At 38.4% G+C, this 18,266-nt stretch overlaps 1 long non-coding RNA gene across 1 annotated transcript in view; it reads left to right on the forward strand.

Annotated features, from left to right (window-relative positions):
• LOC121980482 overlaps positions 1-13,392 on the forward strand; it is a 33,472-nt gene extending 20,080 nt beyond the window's left edge. Inside the window, exon 4 of the long non-coding RNA XR_006111557.1 lies at positions 13,330-13,392. This is a non-coding gene — a long non-coding RNA (uncharacterized LOC121980482). The remainder of the gene's footprint in view (positions 1-13,329) is intronic.
• Positions 13,393-18,266: the final 4,874 nt, after the last annotated feature.

Raw genomic sequence — 18,266 nt, forward strand, 5'->3', positions numbered from 1 at the left:
CAGAGACTCATTAAATCATTCTAACCTATATTATTGATCATCCAATCAATGCCTTCCCTAATTCCTAAGATTTCCTTGGTATAATTGTGTAGATAACAAGTGATAACAAGTTTATGTAATGCTCCTCTGAGGGTACTCCCAAGTTGAGAGTAGAGTTGGCTTTTCAGTGTAAGATGAGTCTACATTATTGCTCTTAATCATTTTCTTCATACCCACAAGCATTTAAGCTTGACTGGATAAAATTTATTCCGCCATCTTTTCCAATCTATCTTCTTGAGATAGTGGTTAAACTTTCATTGTCGGGCCAAAATAATTCTACCTTCCTTCTTGTTGATTATTTTTGAAAAAATTTTGGGTGTTCCTCTAGCTAGATATTTGAAAAAGTGAATTTGAATAAGTCATTTCATTGAACTTTCTTTCAAGTTCTTCTAATGATTTTATCAGATTATTTATCCCCTTAAATAAGTTACAATAGAATAACCCATTACTTTACAAGCCTCATAGTAACATTGCTCCGGCCTCTTATTGTAGTTGGGATGGAAACCCCATAAGGAACGATCAAATAGTGATGGACAAGTATTCTCCACATGACCTGTAGCAAAACAAATATCACAAAAAATAATCTAAGAGTTCACGCTAGCATTTTGGTTGAAGCTATGAATTAGAGAAATCAACTTCACCTTCAAGGAGTCTATATCTAGAAAGGGAATGCTTGAGAAATAGATGGAAAATAAGTAACAAAATTAAGGAAAATAATAAGAAAGAAAATGCAGAAAAGGAAATGTCATGCAAAGATGAGAAATAAGGCATAAAGAATAAGGAATAGAGAATGAAAGTGCAAGAATAAAGGGTAATGAATAAGAAAAAAAAGAATTAAAGAATTATCTAGACAAACTCTAATGTAAACTTACTAGATTTAAGCACTCAATCCTCGACAATAATGCTAAAAACTTGATGTGTGACCACAAATACATGGTTGTTCTCAAGTAATAAAATTTATAAGTCGATCACAAGAAGACTGAATATTAAATGCTAATTGGTTTTGCACTTCGAATTTAGCTAGACAACAATCGATAAATGTTACTTTGGATTTTCAACTAAGATGTGAAAATAAAAGTAAAGAAAGATAACTGAGAAAGTCCATAGTTTAGAAAATGTTCTAGGTTGAGGGTTTCATTGTAATGGTGGATGTTGTGCTATGAATTCATCCTTTTCTAGTCCTCCACTTGTATGTTTGTAGGACAGTCTAAACTACTACCGAATTCCATCCCATGATGGTGTATTGGAGTATTTCCCCCTGCCAGTAACCAAGTATGCCATCAAGTGAAAAAGTAACTTAGAGAGTTCGGGTTTTCAGCAAATTACCTCTTGTCACAAGGTCTCCCCTAGGTGTACATTTCTAGATTACGTAGGCCACTTGTGTAGCATATGATTAGAGGAATCCCATTAGGTCAAGTGATAGACTTATCTATACATAGAATCGTTCTCCCTTAGGAGCTTACATTCCATATAGAAGGATAGTTACCTTAGATTTTCAATGTTAAACAAGTATCCTAAGGTCATGTCGAGCTATATTAGAATGTACACTCAAAAGAGAACAATTTATGCATCTAATAAATGAAAATTCAGGTTCATGCCCAGTCCCAATTATAGATACACAGCAATGTATCTAACTCAGAAATAAGATTTATGCATAGAGAAATGCAACCTTGATAGATAAATTCATGCTCCAAAGGGTAAGCCTACTTGCTAGCATTTCATCAAGCAAAACATGTGCCACACAAGCATCATCAAACAAGGACATTGGCAATTTAATAGAGTTTACAACATTGCACACATTACAATTACTCCATATGTCATAGAATAATAGAAATCTACTCTATAAGTTGAAAATCTACAATCCAAGAGCTGAAATACATAAGAATTTCAAGAACCCTAAAGAAAGGAAAAAAACTTATCCTTGATGTCGAGTGAAGCTTTCGGACGATGATCTTGGAGTGCCGATGAGGATGGTGTTGGGAGGTATACTATAAGTCTAGCTTTTGTATGAATATCTGTTTTGAAATATTTTGAAATGAGAATCACTTTGGTCAAATATTTGCATTTTATATTTATATATATGTCAATGCAGTTATCCATTTAATTTATATTGTAGATAACATGGTGTGTGGTGCTATACAAAAGATCATGTTATCGGTTCCTTATAAATTATAAATAGTAGCTCACAACCAAGATGAATTGAGACAAACCATTAAAACAGTTATAGTGTAATTTGGTATTAATATATCTTGACTATAAAATTACACTAGCACACTATGTGTGTATTGAGCAGGACCGTTTGAGATTGTTTGATTTGTACTGACTACATAAAAGAACAGAACCTTTGTTATTATGGGTATGCGTCCTCTTAATCCCTATATAATAACAAGCACATATACTTAGTATTTATTTCTTTAACTTATCAATGAGTGAGATTTATTCGTTAAATCAATAGGTCTGATGAGTTGGGAAATAATACTATTTATATGGTGTGTTGTTGATTATAGAAGGAATCTGTGTCTTAATTATTTAGGCTGATGATGCCCCCTTGAGAAACTAATAAGGATTATCATGTAAACTCTGCAGGTGGACTTAGTCTGGTATGATAATAAAGTTAAGTGGTATTATTCTTAGAATCAGATGTTAATTAATTGAGTTGCCAGTAACTCATTTAATTAACGGACATACGATATCTTAAACACAGGGAGATTAACGCACTCATGATAAGAAGGAGCCCATATTGTAATATGGGATTGGTGTGGTAGTTTAATAATAACCCTTTAGTGGTATGAGTTATTATTGATGGACTTGAGTTGAGTGTTCGGGCCGAATACAAGAAGCCCAAGCCCATCAGAAGGCCTAAACCAATTCCTCCTCTAGGTCCTTGTTGTAGCCTCAATATAAAGCCTCGCATCCACCCATCAATGTAGTTTTTGGGTTCGGTTTTCTCTTACCTTCCTAGGGCCGGCGACTTCCCTTACCTTCCTAGGGCAGGCGACTTCTCTTCCTTTCTAGGGCCGGCGGCTTGTCTTCCTTGCTAGGGTCGGCGACTTCTCTTCCTTGCTAGGGCCGGCGACTTGTCTTCCTTGATAGGGTCGGCGGCTCCTCTTCCTTGCTAGGGGTCGGTGCCTCTTGCTTAGATTCCTTGGTGGCCGACGGTTTGGAGAAAAGAAAGGAAGAGTGTTTATTGGCTTGGTAGATAGATCGTCACTCACACGATGTCCAAGAAGAGGAGAGGAATACAACAGAAGATAAAGAGGTCTTTAGCTACAAAGGAAAGGTACAACTAGTTCTTTAATTCCGTTGCGTAGTTAGTTTAGTTTTCTTTATATCAATTTTGAATACCAACACAAGAGACCAGCGATCTTGTATTTCGATCAAGGTGTGCTTTGATCTGTCAAGATCTTGCTTGATTGATCAAACACATGTCTGATCGGACATGCAGGTTGTTAGGAAAAGTTCTGTACTTGTACAATTTTTGTACAGGGGAAATTGAAATAGAACGGAATTCCAGCGCCTTCATGTGGTATCAGAGCAAGTTTTCTGGCTCTGTGTGATTGGTTTTCGGTTAAATTATGCACTGCGCATATATAAGTTTAGGTAGGATAATAGTAAGATGTGCTAGAAAGATTAACTCTGTGGTTGTAGGCATCCTAGGTCCAAATATTATGGCTTTTTGTGTTTATGTGTGATTTGAACCCTCGGGCATGTCGAGGTTGTTTTATTTTGTGCATGATTATAATAATTAAATACGGTCGATTGTTGTATTATTTTTCACATTCTGTTTGATGTAGATTACATGTAAATTCCTTTATGGAATATAGGATCGAAAAATATAAATTTTTATTTCTTTTTGTTGCGGCTTGTATCCTTGCTATGCGTGGTGCTATTTTGAGGACCGGAGGCGCGGCGAAGAATGAAGCAAGATAGACGCGACGACTTGATCCATTGGCAGCATATTGGAGGACAGTGATAGATGAGGCCATAATAGTTGGAAATTTTATTTTCATATTTATTGCCTTTATATGCTGTTTTTATGTGTTGTGATGTGTGTGCATGTTAAAATTCCTCAATTTAAATAACTATGTAGGAGAGGGATTAATTAAATAAATTCCACGGTCTCCATTACTAGTTTGTAAGTGATGCATTCAAACTTGCGCATTGGCTTTAAGTGCCTTCCTCCATATCTGATGAGTTTGTTTGCGGATCACTAGATCAAATTTCCTCTTTGGATGATTTTAGGAAATTATTTAGGTATGTGTGATCTTCTCTATCTGAAGGGGCACAATCCTAATTAATGCACTAAGTATCAAGTAATGGTATATACTTAGGCGCATTTAATAGTATCCTCCCTATCGGAGTAACTGCTATTATTTGTGTGACCGAAGATGAACCGACTATTAATTTTATTTGTCATAAAGCTAGGTTGACAAGATAATAAAATGGGTAAAACCTCCTCTTACAAATGTTTGAATTAGTATACATCCACACTATCGTGACATACGAAATTCACGATGTTTTGAGGTGTTGGTGAATTTAAATTATATTGTTTGAGGAATCAATATTATTTTAAAATCTAAAATTTTGACCAAATATTTTATTTTGTGATTCTCAAGATTTCAAAATAGCTTTCAATCCTCTTGCTGTTATTTTAAAAGAAAACAAACTTCCTGGTCCAAATTATATTGATTAGAAACGGAACTTGGATATTGTCTCAACTGCTGAAGAATACAAGTTCATACTTTTTGAGGTCTATACTTGTAACGACCCGCCTTCTACTGACTAGGCTGTGAGGCCGATCGCTACATTATGCTGTGCTAAATTACTATTGCGGAAATCTGAATTGATTAAAATTTTACTAAACTGATTACTGTAAAATCTGAACTTAATATTCTAGGTGTACCTAGGAGTTGTACACATGCTAGGGAAGATAATTTATGCCTCTCGGATGTCCTGCTAGCTGTAATCAGACATTTCAATCGATCCATGAATCGATTGGGCTGTCGGATCGATCCAGTGATCGATCCAGCTTGATATTGGGACGGAGAAAAACTCTGGATCGGTCGCCTGACCGATCCAGTGGCTATATGGCTTCTGTATGCGGCTGGATCGGTCCACCGACCGATCCAGGAGTACACTGATCGGTTGTGGCTTCTGTATGCGGCTGGATCGGTCTACCGACCGATCTAGGAGTACACTGATCGGTCAGTAGACCGATCCAGTGGCTCACTGATCGGTCGGCTGACCGATCAGTGAGCTTCTATACCCACTGTTCGCATCTGGATCGGCCGGCTGACCGATCCATAACAGACGCTAACTCTCTGTTAGCGACTGGATCGGTCAGCTGACCGATCCAGTGGCACAACCCAGTTCTGATCGATCCGTAGATCGATCTGGGTTTCTGATTTCGCACTGAAACTCTGATTTCAGCACTAGTTCGTGCCAAAACCTCACACAACAATTATACAATGCATGTAAAACATTCTAATATCCACTAACTAGCATTCTAACACGACATAGTGCAAGGTTTATTAATTCATAGCATTTAAACCATTAGAAATGCATAAAAGTGTCTTAAGAAAAAAAAAAAATTCTTAATTTGCTAAACTTCCTAAGGATCTTCAATCTAGGTTCTTGCCACACACACCATCTCTGCATTAACCTCTAGCTTCCTCTGCTAGACCATCTTCCCTTTACCTTTATCTGCAGTATAAGGGAAAATAGAATCTGTAAGCTTAAAGCTTAGTAAGAAACCAACTACCTCACTAAAACATGCAACGATGCAAACATGTTTTTAAAGAAATGCTATTTAAAAACATGCACTGAATTTGTTAAAGAATGGCATACTGAAGTCACATGGCATAAATACTGAAACATGAGATGCATAATAAAATCTAAGCATGGAGCTATCTCATGGTATCAACTAGGAGAACTAAACTGAAACTGAAACTGAAACTAAAACTGAGCTAAAACTGAGCTTAAACTATATTCACATAACTAGGTTACGAATTTGAAAGCCATTATCATAATAAGTGAAAATAGTAATCATGCTGCTGTTTGGGCCCGACAACTGTACTTGCTGTGCGCGCATCCCTAGCTAGATCCGGGTTTGCAAGTCCCGCATTTAGTAGGATTTACTAGGTTATCTGAACCTAGGGACCGACTATGGGAGCACAACCCAATGGATATCTAATCCTGTACAGTGCCACTAAAAATAAAATACTGAATATAGCTATTAATTGTTTATTTTGCTGTTTCTAGGTTATCTGAACCTAGAGCTAGGTTATCTAAACCTAGAGGCGACTGTGGGAACCCACCCTGTAACACCCACAAAAAAGAAATTATAAGATAAGTATATGTGTGTTATTTGCCTTAGAACATAAAAGAAGAAGAATTAAAGAAAAGAAGAAATAAGAGAAATAAAAAGAAGAGGTGAATGTTTGAACCTTGAACCTCCCACCAAGGATAGAAATAAAATTTATGTATGTTAACCACTAGGATAATGAATAATATGTGAAAGGGAAACGATGGGAATTGTAGTTGAAAGTAAAGTTAAAATTTAGTGAAGGAACAAAGGGAAAATCAAGTGGCTTTCTTCCCTTGTTTACCTCTTGGTTAAGAAAGAAAAGTAGCAAAAGACAAGTTGTCTTTCTCCCTTTCCTTCTCTATTTTCGTGGGATTTAAGAGGGAAGTAAAGAGATGAATTTAGGGAAAGGAATGAAGACATATTCTCATTAAGAAAACACATGCATGAATTAAGAAGGAAGGGAAGCAAAGTTCATTTTGGTAACTTCCACCTACTTAGCATAAAGGGAAAGGAACTAAAGGATTTCATTTTTTTCCCTTCTCCCTCACCCTTGCCGAGACTAGCATCCTCCTCCCTCATCTCCACAAGCCAAGTTTAGGTTTCTCCCTAAGAGAAAACTAAACTACAAGAAGGAACCTTCAAGGTGTGCCTTTCCAAGCAAGAGAAATCGAAAGGAGTGCTAGAAGAAGAGGCTCCCTACTTCCTCTTCACCAAGGGTACCATTTCTTAAAGATTAACAAGTGATTTCTAGGTAAGCTTCCCCTCACCTGTGGTACAATAGTTTGCATGATTTTTCATGGAGTTAGATCGCTTAAGAACCTAGGACTTGCCTTAAGAAAATTCGGCCAAAAGAAGAAGAAGAGTTTAAGAAAATTGTAACTAGATATGCTTACTATTTTTCTGGTGGTATGTATTTTATGTAAAAGGTTAATCTAAGGTTTCCATGCTAGAATAAATGATGAAAACTTAGATCCATAAGCTTTAAACTTTCGGCCAAGCATGAACAAGAAGATTTGGTAAGTTTAAGACTCAAACTAAGCATGTTCCTTATTCTTGAATTATGATAATGATGTTGTTAACTTTTTCTCTTACTCGTATATTGTTGAAACTCCATTTTCATGCCCATGACTATTCGGCCATGTAAGAAGAAAAGGCTTAAGAGAGTTTTAAATTTAGGGCTAAGCATGCTAAGATTTTTCCTAAGACAAGGTATGTAGTTTTATGCCATGATTGTATGTTAGTTATAAATCCTACTTCATGCTTATAAGGATTCGGTTATGATGAGATTTGAAGTCTAGGAAAATTTAAACTAAGGCTAGGAAGCTCATGACTTTCTTGATAAAATAATATGAAACTAGTGGATGTTTTTATGGTTGTTTGTTGCATAGAATTTTGAGTACATGTAACTTTCGGCCACACTAAGTTTTAATGCTAGTAGGTGTAGATTTTTAACTAAATTTATTCATGTTGCTCCTTGTTATGATGTCATGAAAATTGTGTAAGGTTTTCCATGCTTTTAGGCCATATGAAAAGTAAAAACCTAACTCACATGTTTCGGCCACCTTGGAATTAAAGGACTAGGAAAACTTAGAACGTAACTTATATATGTTCATGATGCTTCTTGTGGTAAGTACTATGATATATAGTTATGGTTCCATGCTGTTATGCCACTAGAAATGTAGTACATGTTTATTAGGGTTCGACCAATAATAGTACAAAGGCCTAGAGAAAAATGTGAAACCAACTTACAAATGTTCATGATGTTTTTTTTTGATAAGTACCATGAAATGTAGTTGTGATTCCTATGCTCTTATGTCACTAAAAATCTAGTTCTGTGATTTATATGTTTCGGCCACTACAAGTTTAAAAGCCTAGAGAAAACTTAGAACCCAACTTATATATGCTTATGATGCCTTGTGATATATGCTATGAAATGTAGTTGTGGTTACCATGCTCTTATGCCATTATAAACCTAATTCCATGAGTTGTAACTTTCGACCACCTTGAGTTAAGGGGTCTAGGAAGCTTGGAATTTGAAACTAATAGGCTTATGTTGTTTCCCATGAGAAATGTATAAGATATTGACTTAAGGTTCAACGCTTCCATGCTACTTGTAACCTAGAAGGTGACATGTTAGGGTTCGGCCATGATAGGTTTGGGAGCTTAAGGAACTTAGAAACCAAACTAAATATGCTTAAGTGGTTCCTTATGAAATATGATATGATATGAGTTTAGGGTTTACATGTTTGAATGTTACTTAGTGTTGGAACCCCAAGGTTGTTTTGGTGTGATCAACAAGTTAAGTTAAGTCCTGCGTTGTTTCTAACCTTGTGTCTAAGTGTGCAGGAGCTTAGGAGCACAGGTACTCGAGCGGAAGACGCAGCTAGCGAGAAGGACGGCACGCTGTGCGTCCGAGGGACGAGGTGCTGCGGAAGAGTACACCGGCGGACGAGAAGGAAGTGCGCGCGGTGGTTCCGAGGTACGAAAGCCGGAGCGGAAGATTGCTCGGGGAGCAAGAGACGCAGCTAGCGCGAAGGTCGGCACGGGGTACGACCGAGGGACGAAGTCTGCGGATGAGTACGCTGGTGGACGAGAAGGGACACGCGGTAATTCCGAGGGACAAGAAGCCGGAGGGAAGCACGCTCGAGAAGACTGGAAGATGGGTTCGGGTGAGCCCTATTCCGGATGTCAGAGATCACCCAAGCAAGCGGAGCCGGAGCGACCAGAGGCGAGCTGAACCAGAGAAGAGAGCACGGACCAAAAGTCAACTGGGTTGACTTTTGGCTCCGGGGCGCCCGGAACTATCCGGGGCGCCCGGAAGGGACTTTTTCACAGGATCGAGCTTTGACTCGATCCAACCGTTGGGGGATAAATTTTATCCCCCCCAGGGCGCCCGGAACCCATCCAGGCGCCCCGACCAAGGCTATAAATATAGCCTTGGTCCAGAAGCTAGAATAGAACTCACTGATTGTAAATCCAGTGCTTGCACACTCTCTTTTAGTCTAAGCTTCTGTTTTCTGCACTTCAACGCTGTACGAGGCTTCTCCGCCTGAAGGAGTTTTATTGAGCTTAATTTTCCTTGGATTAACAACCACATTGGTTGTAACCAAGTAAATCTTTTGTGCCTCGCTTTTCTTTATGCTTTTAATTTATCTGCTTAACTTAATTATGCAAGTGTTAGCCTAAAGAGTTCGAGGAGGGTTTGTTTTCCTTTTTGTGTCAGCAGGATATCCAACAACCCCCTCCTAGCCGGCCCAACGGTCTTACAAGTGGTATCGAGCAGTACGCCTAACACCGTCTGAAGCAACAAAACGATGGCCGGAGCTAGCGACTACCCACCTGCATTCGAGGGGGAGTTTTCCATCTGGAAACAAAACATGGAGGTATACCTTAACTCATATTCTGATATTTCTTTAATAATGAAATTTGGTTATGAAGAACCAAAGAACACGAACGGAGAAAGACTCGATCTACGCCTCTGGAGCGAAAAGCAACGTGAGGAGTCTATGGCAAATGGGCGAGCAAAATATTATCTTCTGAATGTAATACCAAAGGAAGATTTCAAAAAGGTCGCAGATTATGAAAGCGCAAAAGAACTTTGGGAAAAGTTCTTGCAGCTCTACGAAGAACCTTCAGAAGCTGACACCTCAATAGACACCGAGCCACCGACAGAAGAGTCCGAAATCGAGGTAAGTACTACAACAACCGAAGTACATCCCGAGATCGATGAAGGGGGAGAATCTTCGGAAGAAAGCAACTCGATAGGGGGAGAATCAATTACTGACAAGGTAAGTCAGGTATGGACTCGAACCTCTGATCAATTGAATGATTCAATCGAAGAATTGCCTGAAAATTTTTGTGAATCATCGAAAGAGTTTTTTATATTAGAAAATCAATTGTCAAACTTATCCTGTAAATTTGAAATATTATCGAAAGAGTTCTTCGAATTTCAAAATATCTTAACAAAAGAATTTTGCAAGTTAGAAATTTTGTCGAAAAACTTTTGTAAATTGCAAAATATTTTTTCGAAAGAATTATGCAAATTAGAAATGATGTCAAAAACTTTCTTCGAATATTTTTTCGAATTACAAATTACTTTCTCGAAAGAGTTTTGCAATTCAGAAAATGAGTCATCGAAAAAGTGTTTCGGATTAAGAAATCTATTATTAATAAATTCCTGCAAATTAGAATTTTTATTAAAAAATTCTTGCAAATTACAAAATATTCTTTCAAACGAATTTTGCACATTGTCGAAAGAATTTTTTATAGCATCGAAAAATTTTATCAAGTTAGAATCTATGCTATCGAAATATTTTTGTGAACTTGAAATTCAAAAAATAATAGAAATTAACATGATACAAATTGTTGCATGTTTAATATTTTTTGCGTTAAATCTGAAAAAGTGTGACTTAAGAATTTCTGATAAATTAAAATGGAAATTTAAACCTTCTGATTAAAGCATAAAATATATAAATAAATAAATGCATAGAAAATTTCTCTTTATGTTATTAATTCTCTGAAATTTTCTTGCATAAAGCTTTCTGTTTAGAAACTTCTTAATCTTGATATCGAATGACTTAGAAATTTGTCTTGACTTAGAAATATTTCCCTGAAAATTATTGAAATATAGTTTCAAAATTTTTTTTTTGTCAACCCTTAGATTTCGTTTGTACCCCATTTTGATTGTGATCAAAGGGGGAGAAGGGAAAGTATAAGTCTAGGGGGAGGTAGAAAAAATTGAAAATTAAAATTTGGAATGTTTAAAATTTAATTTTTTCTATCATGTTGCATATTATTGCAATAAACTGTTTAATTTCGTATCTATTGTTGACCCTAGCTTAACTTGGGTTGATCACACCAAAAAGGGGGAGATTGTTGGAACCCCAAGGTTGTTTTGGTGTGATCAACAAGTTAAGTTAGGTCCTGCGTTGTTTCTAACCTTGTGTCTAAGTGTGCAGGAGTTTAGGAGCACAGGTACTCGAGCGGAAGACGCAGCTAGCGAGAAGGACGAGGTGCTGCGGAAGAGTACACCGGCGGACGAGAAGGAAGTGCGCGCGGTGGTTCCGAGGTATGAAAGCCGGAGCGGAAGATTGCTCGGGGAGCAAGAGACGCAGCTAGCGCGAAGGTCGGCACGAGGTACGACCGAGGGACGAAGTCTGCGGATGAGTACGCTGGTGGACGAGAAGGGACACGCGGTAATTCCGAGGGACGAGAAGCCGGAGGGAAGCACGCTCGAGAAGACCGGAAGATGGGTTCGGGTGAGCCCTATTCCGGATGTCAGAGATCACCCAAGCAAGCGGAGCCGGACCAGAGGCGAGCTGAACCAGAGAAGAGAGCACAGACCAAAAGTCAACTGGGTTGACTTTTGGCTCCGGGGCGCCCGGAACTATCCGGGGCGCCCGGAACTATCCGGGGCGCCCGGAACTATCCGGGGCGCCCGGAGCTGTCCGGGGCGCCCGGAACCATCCGGGGCGCCCGGAAGGGACTTTTTCACAGGATCGAGCTTTGACTCGATCCAACCGTTGGGGGATAAATTTTATCCCCCCCAGGGCGCCCGGAACCCATCCAGGCGCCCCGACCAAGGCTATAAATATAGCCTTGGTCCAGAAGCTTAAACAGAACTCACTGATTGTAAATCCAGTGCTTGCACACTCTCTTTTAGTCTAAGCTTCTGTTTTTTGTACTTCAACGCTGTACGAGGCTTCTCCGCCCGAAGGAGTTTTATTGAGCTTAATCTTCCTTGGATTAACAACCACATTGGTTGTAACCAAGTAAATCTTTTGTGCCTCGCTTTTCTTTATGCTTTTAATTTATCTGCTTAACTTAATTATGCAAGTGTTAGCCTAAAGAGTTCGAGGAGGGTTTGTTTTCCTTTTTGTGTCAGCAGGATATCCAACAACCCCCTCCTAGCCGGCCTAACGGTCTTAGAACTTGTTTGCTCTACATGTAAGGTTTCGGCCATGAAGAAATAGAAACCTAGGAGAGCTTAAAAATTTAGGTTAACATGCTTATGACCTTTCATATGCTAGTATGTGAAGATATCATGAAATTTTTATATTTGTATGTTGTTTAGAGATCATGCCTCTATTCATGACTTTCGGCCATATAAGTTTAGTGACCTAGAAGTACCTCACATGCTATGAATGAATTATGAGATGGTATTTAACGATTCCATGAATGGTTATGTCTTTTTATGATAAGTGATATGCTCCTTTATGTATGCTTATGATCCACGTATGTGCTATGTGCTCAATCATGCGTACTTTAGTATATGATAAAAATGATATGTTCATTATGCAAGCTTATGTTTCATGCATGTGCTGTTTGTCCAAATATGCATGCTTTATGATATGCTAAGTGATATATTCATGATGTATGCTATGATTCATGCATGTGCTGTGTGCCAAAAAAAATGCATGTTTTATGATATGTCAAGAAACATGATATGCATGTAAGAATAAGAACTACGATATGTATGACATGCTACTTTACTTTATGTATGGCTTGTACCAAGGGTGCGCTCCATAAGCGCCCCGGGGTCGATGGACTAAGAAACAAGCCTCGTTAGGGATGAGCTCCTAAGTGCCCCTAGGTCGATGGACTAAGAAACGGGGCTAGTATGTATGCCTTGTAGGGTTCAAGACTTGCTACCTTGGACCTACATAGGACGCGCGTATTTATGTATGTGGTACAAGCCGGGATCCCAATCATGTTGAGATTATGTTTAATTATGTATTGTATAAGTTTTCAAAGACATGTTGCATATGTTGCATGATATATGTTTAGGACTTTACCTTGCTTATGCTTTATTATTATGCCATGATACTTTATGTTATGTATGTTATGCCATGATATGCTGCTTGATATGTTGAAATTGTCTTTATACCTTATGACTTGTGATCATATATGCTTTACGGTTTTTGTGAGTAGGAAAGGAACTTACTGAGCCATGAGTGCTCATAGCTTACTTTCTTGTACCACAGATAAAGGCAAGGAATGGATGTACTAGGGGAGTAGCAGGAGGGCTTGAAGGATGTGTGCGGTAGTGGACTGGCTAAAAGAAATGACCTGCTTCCATTTAATAAGAAATTTGCCATGTTGATGTTTTTACTTTATGACTCCATGACTTTAAGTATGTGTTTGGTATTAAGATCCAAAATTTATGATAAGTATGCTATGTGGACCTTTTATGTCTATTGTGATTTTTAAGTAAGAAAAGGGTTTTTAAATTCTCTAAGTAAGACTTCCGCTGTGTTAAGTATGCAAGAGTCGTCAAGTAACCCCCGTCGCCTTAGCAGGAGTGGCGGGGTGTTACACTTTGGTATCAGAGCCAGGTTAGCCTTTCCACTACACACATGTCAAGTCTCTATCCTGCCGCTCCAAGTAAGATTTTATATGCTTAATGTAAAATTTTGTTTTATATGTTTTAATATTCTGCATGTTTACTTATTCTTTGATTTAGTTTAATTTAATTTTTGTTAATGTCTTAATATTATGCTTGTTTACTTATTCATTGATTTAGTTAATTTAATTTTTATTAATATGTTAATATTTTGCATGTTTACTTATTCTTTGATTTAGTTTAATTTAATTTTTGTTAATGTCTTAATATTATGCTTGTTTACTTATTCATTGATTTAGTTAATTTAATTTTTGTTAATATGTTAATATTTTGCATGTTTACTTATTTTTTTATTTAGTTTAATTTAATTTTTGTTAATGTCTTAATATTATGCTTGTTTACTTATTCATTGATTTAGTTAATTTAATTTTGTTAATGTGTTAATATTTTGCATGTTTACTTATTCTTTGATTTAGTTAATTTAATTTTTTTTTTTTATGCTCTAATATTCTGCATGTTTACTTATACTTTGAATTAGGATAGGTATGCATGATGGTAGGATAGGAATAGTAATTACCTTATGATGGCGAATAGGGATAACAATAATTTGTTGTTGTTTAATGAAGATAAGCATGGCTAGGAGACGTACTAACCGAGCAGAGGAGACAGTAACTCCACCAGATCTGACTCGGGTAGTCACCGACCTTCAATGCCAGATCACGGAACAACAGCAGTTGATCACGACTTTGATGGGTCAACAAGGAACCCCTACCACCCCACCAGTAGTTCAGAATGCAGTGCCCGTCGTGCCATTAGTTGCACCAGTACCACCGGTAGTCCCTGCCCCAGTGGTTCGACAAGAGACCTATTTGATTCAGTGGTTGAGACTTAAACCAGAGAACTTCTCGGGTACTTGCGAGCCGTGGGATGCCCAGGCCTGGTTCAAGACAGTAGAAAGCATCGTGGAACTTTTGGACTGGCCTGAATCAGAGAAAATCAAATGTGTATCTTTCTGCTTCTCCGGAGATGCGAGAATGTGGTGGGAAAGAGTTAAAGCAAAGAGGCAAATTAATCTGATGAATTGGACGGACTTCGAGACAGAGTTCTTCGAAGAATTCTTCCATACGCAAGTGACGAACCGGCATTACGACGAGTTTACCGAGTTCCGGTAAGGTGACTTATCATTGAACGAAGCAGTAAAGCGCTTCAACCGTCTAGCACGCCTTTGTCCTGAATTAGTGCGTACAGAGAGAGAAAGGGTCAGATTCATGCTGAAGATGCTTCGACCCGAGATAGCACTTAACGTGTCCGGCGGAGTTAATAGGCCGCAGACCACAGAGGAATTAGTCAGCAGTGCACTGATTATGGAGTATTATCAGAAAGCAATGAAGGAGAATAAAGGACAGACACGAGCCGAGGGACAGAAACCTCAGAATACCAAAACAGGCTGGAAAGAAACTGAAAGATCCTTATCAACGGTAACGGCACGAAGCATGGTAGACGAAGGTTGTAATGGATTTCTAGCGCAAGTGGTTGACACAAGACAAACCGGAAGTCAGAAACTAGAAGATGCGGCGAACGCCTCTACTGTTGTTACAAGTCAGCCGCTTACCTCTAGCCAACATACTAAAGTTTTGTTAAATACTGAATGCAAACCAGTGGTCGAGTCTATCGGGAAACCAAGAAACATTTCGTGTCATGGGGTCGAGACTATGTCCGAGCAACTCTCCACCCTGACCATAGCACCCACCTTATTCGACAATATATTAGAGAAGCAAACTAGTGACCAAAGCCTCCAAAGGATTAAACAAGAGATCTTAGAGGGAAAGAATGATGGATTTCATACCGCGGACAACGGAATATTATACCTCAGAGATCGATTATGTATTCCTGAGGACCCGGAATTGCGAAGGAAGATATTAGAAGAAGCTCATTCAACGCCTTATGCAATGCATCCGGGATCCACCAAAATGTACCAAGATTTGAAAAAGAAATTCTGGTGGTCCGGTATGAAGAGAGATGTGGCTCAGTACATCAGTGCTTGCCTGACCTGTCAAAGGGTTAAAGCAGAACACCAGAGACCTGGAGGATTACTGCAGCCTGTCCAAATTCTGGAATGGAAATGGGAGGATATCTCTATGGACTTTATTTCAGGATTACCCAAGACAACAAACGACTATGATGCTATATGGGTAATCGTGGATAGACTAACTAAATCCGCCCACTTTTTGGCAATTAAGATGACTCATTCAATTGAGCAGCTGACTCAATTATATGTCAAGGAAATTATTAGACTACATGGGGTCCCTAAGACCATCATCTCTGACAGAGATGGTCGTTTTGTTTCGCACTTTTGGGAATGTGTTCAAAGGGCTCTTGGTACAAAGCTATTATTCAGTACTGCCTTCCACCCTCAAACCGACGGACAGACAGAGAGGGTGAACTAAGTGCTGGAAGACATGCTACGGGCTTGTGCCTTGGACTTCAAAGGAAGTTGGTGCCGATATTTATGCTTAGCAGAATTTGCTTATAACAATAGCTACCAGGCTACTATTGGGATGACACCCTACGAGGCTCTGTATGGTAGAAAATGCAGATCACCCATATGTTGGTATGAAGGCGGGGAAAAGAAAGAGATGGGATTTCAAACAGAGCTTATCGATAACACTACCCGTGTTATCCTGAATATCCGCCAAAGAATAGAAACTGCTCAGAGTCGACAGAAGAATTATGCAGATAAGCGACGAAGGCCATTGAAATTCAGTGTCGGAGACTCAGTATTCCTCAAGGTAGCTCCTATGAAGGGAGTAATGAGGTTCGGTAAGAAGGGAAAGCTAAGCCCGCGCTATGTGGGACCATACCAGGTTCTGAAAAGAATCGGGAAGGTAGCATATGAAATAGAGCTGCCTCAAGAGATTTTAGCCATTCATAACGTGTTCCACGTTTCGATGCTGAAGAAATGTATTCGGAACACGGGCCAAGTGATCGAACCACAGACGGTACAAGTGCAAGAGGACCTAACCTACGAGAGCCGACCAATTCAGATATTGGATCGAGACGTCAAAAGACTAAGGAACAAAGAAGTACCCTTAGTAAAGGTCCTATGGCAAAATCAACAGTACGAAGAAGCCACGTGGGAACGAGAAGATGATATGAAACAAAAGTATCCAAAGATATTTTAAGTTCGAGAACGAACTTTCTATGAGGTATGAGGTACTGTAACACCCACAAAAAGAAATTATAAGATAAGTATATGAGTGTTATTTGCCTTAGAACATAAAAGAAGAAGAATTAAAGAAAAGAAGAAATAAGAGAAATAAAAAGAAGAGGTGAAGGTTTGAACCTTGAACCTCCCAACAAGGATAGAAATAAAATTTATGTATGTTAACCACTAGGATAATGAATAATATGTGAAAGGGAAACGATGGGAATTGTAGTTGAAAGTAAAGTTAAAATTTAGTGAAGGAACAAAGGGAAAATCAAGTGGCTTTCTTCCCTTGTTTACCTCTTGGTTAAGAAAGAAAAGTAGCAAAAGACAAGTTGTCTTTCTCCCTTTCCTTCTCTATTTTCGTGGGATTTAAGAGGGAAGTAAAGAGATAAATTTAGGGAAAGGAATGAAGACATATTCTCATTAAGAAAACACATGCATGAATTAAGAAGGAAGGGAAGCAAAGTTCATTTTGGTAACTTCCACCTACTTAGCATAAAAGGGAAAGGAACTAAAAGATTTCATTTTTTTCCCTTCTCCCTCACCCTTGCCGAGACTAGCATCCTCCTCCCTCATCTCCACAAGCCAAGTTTAGGTTTCTCCCTAAGAGAAAACTAAACTACAAGAAGAAACCTTCAAGGTGTGTCTTTCCAAGCAAGAGAAATCGAAAGGAGTGCTAGAAGAAGAGGCTCCCTACTTCCTCTTCACCAAGGGTACCATTTCTTAAAGATTAACAAGTGATTTCTAGGTAAGCTTCCCCTCACCTGTGGTACAATAGTTTGCATGGTTTTTCATGGAGTTAGATCGCTTAAGAACCTAGGACTTGCCTTAAGAAAATTCGGCCAAAAGAAGAAGAAGAGTTTAAGAAAATTGTAACTAGATATGCTTACTATTTTTCTGGTGGTATGTATTTTATGTAAAAGGTTAATCTAAGGTTTCCATGCTAGAATAAATGATGAAAACTTAGATCCATAAACTTTAAACTTTCGGCCAAGCATGAACAAGAAGATTTGGTAAGTTTAAGAATCAAACTAAGCATGTTCCTTATTCTTGAATTATGATAATGATGTTGTTAACTTTTTCTCTTACTCGTATATTGTTGAAACTCCATTTTCATGCCCATGACTATTCGGCCATGTAAGAAGAAAAGGCTTAAGAGAGTTTTAAATTTAGGGCTAAGCATGCTAAGATTTTTCCTAAGACAAGGTATGAAGTTTTATGCCATGATTGTATGTTAGTTATAAATCCTACTTCATGCTTATAAGGATTCGGTTATGATGAGATTTGAAGTCTAGGAAAATTTAAACTAAGGCTAGGAAGCTCATGACTTTCTTAATAAAATAATATGAAACTAGTGGATGTTTTTATGA

Source organism: Zingiber officinale, chromosome 5A (assembly GCF_018446385.1).
Source record: "Zingiber officinale cultivar Zhangliang chromosome 5A, Zo_v1.1, whole genome shotgun sequence".
NCBI lineage: Eukaryota > Viridiplantae > Streptophyta > Magnoliopsida > Zingiberales > Zingiberaceae > Zingiber > Zingiber officinale.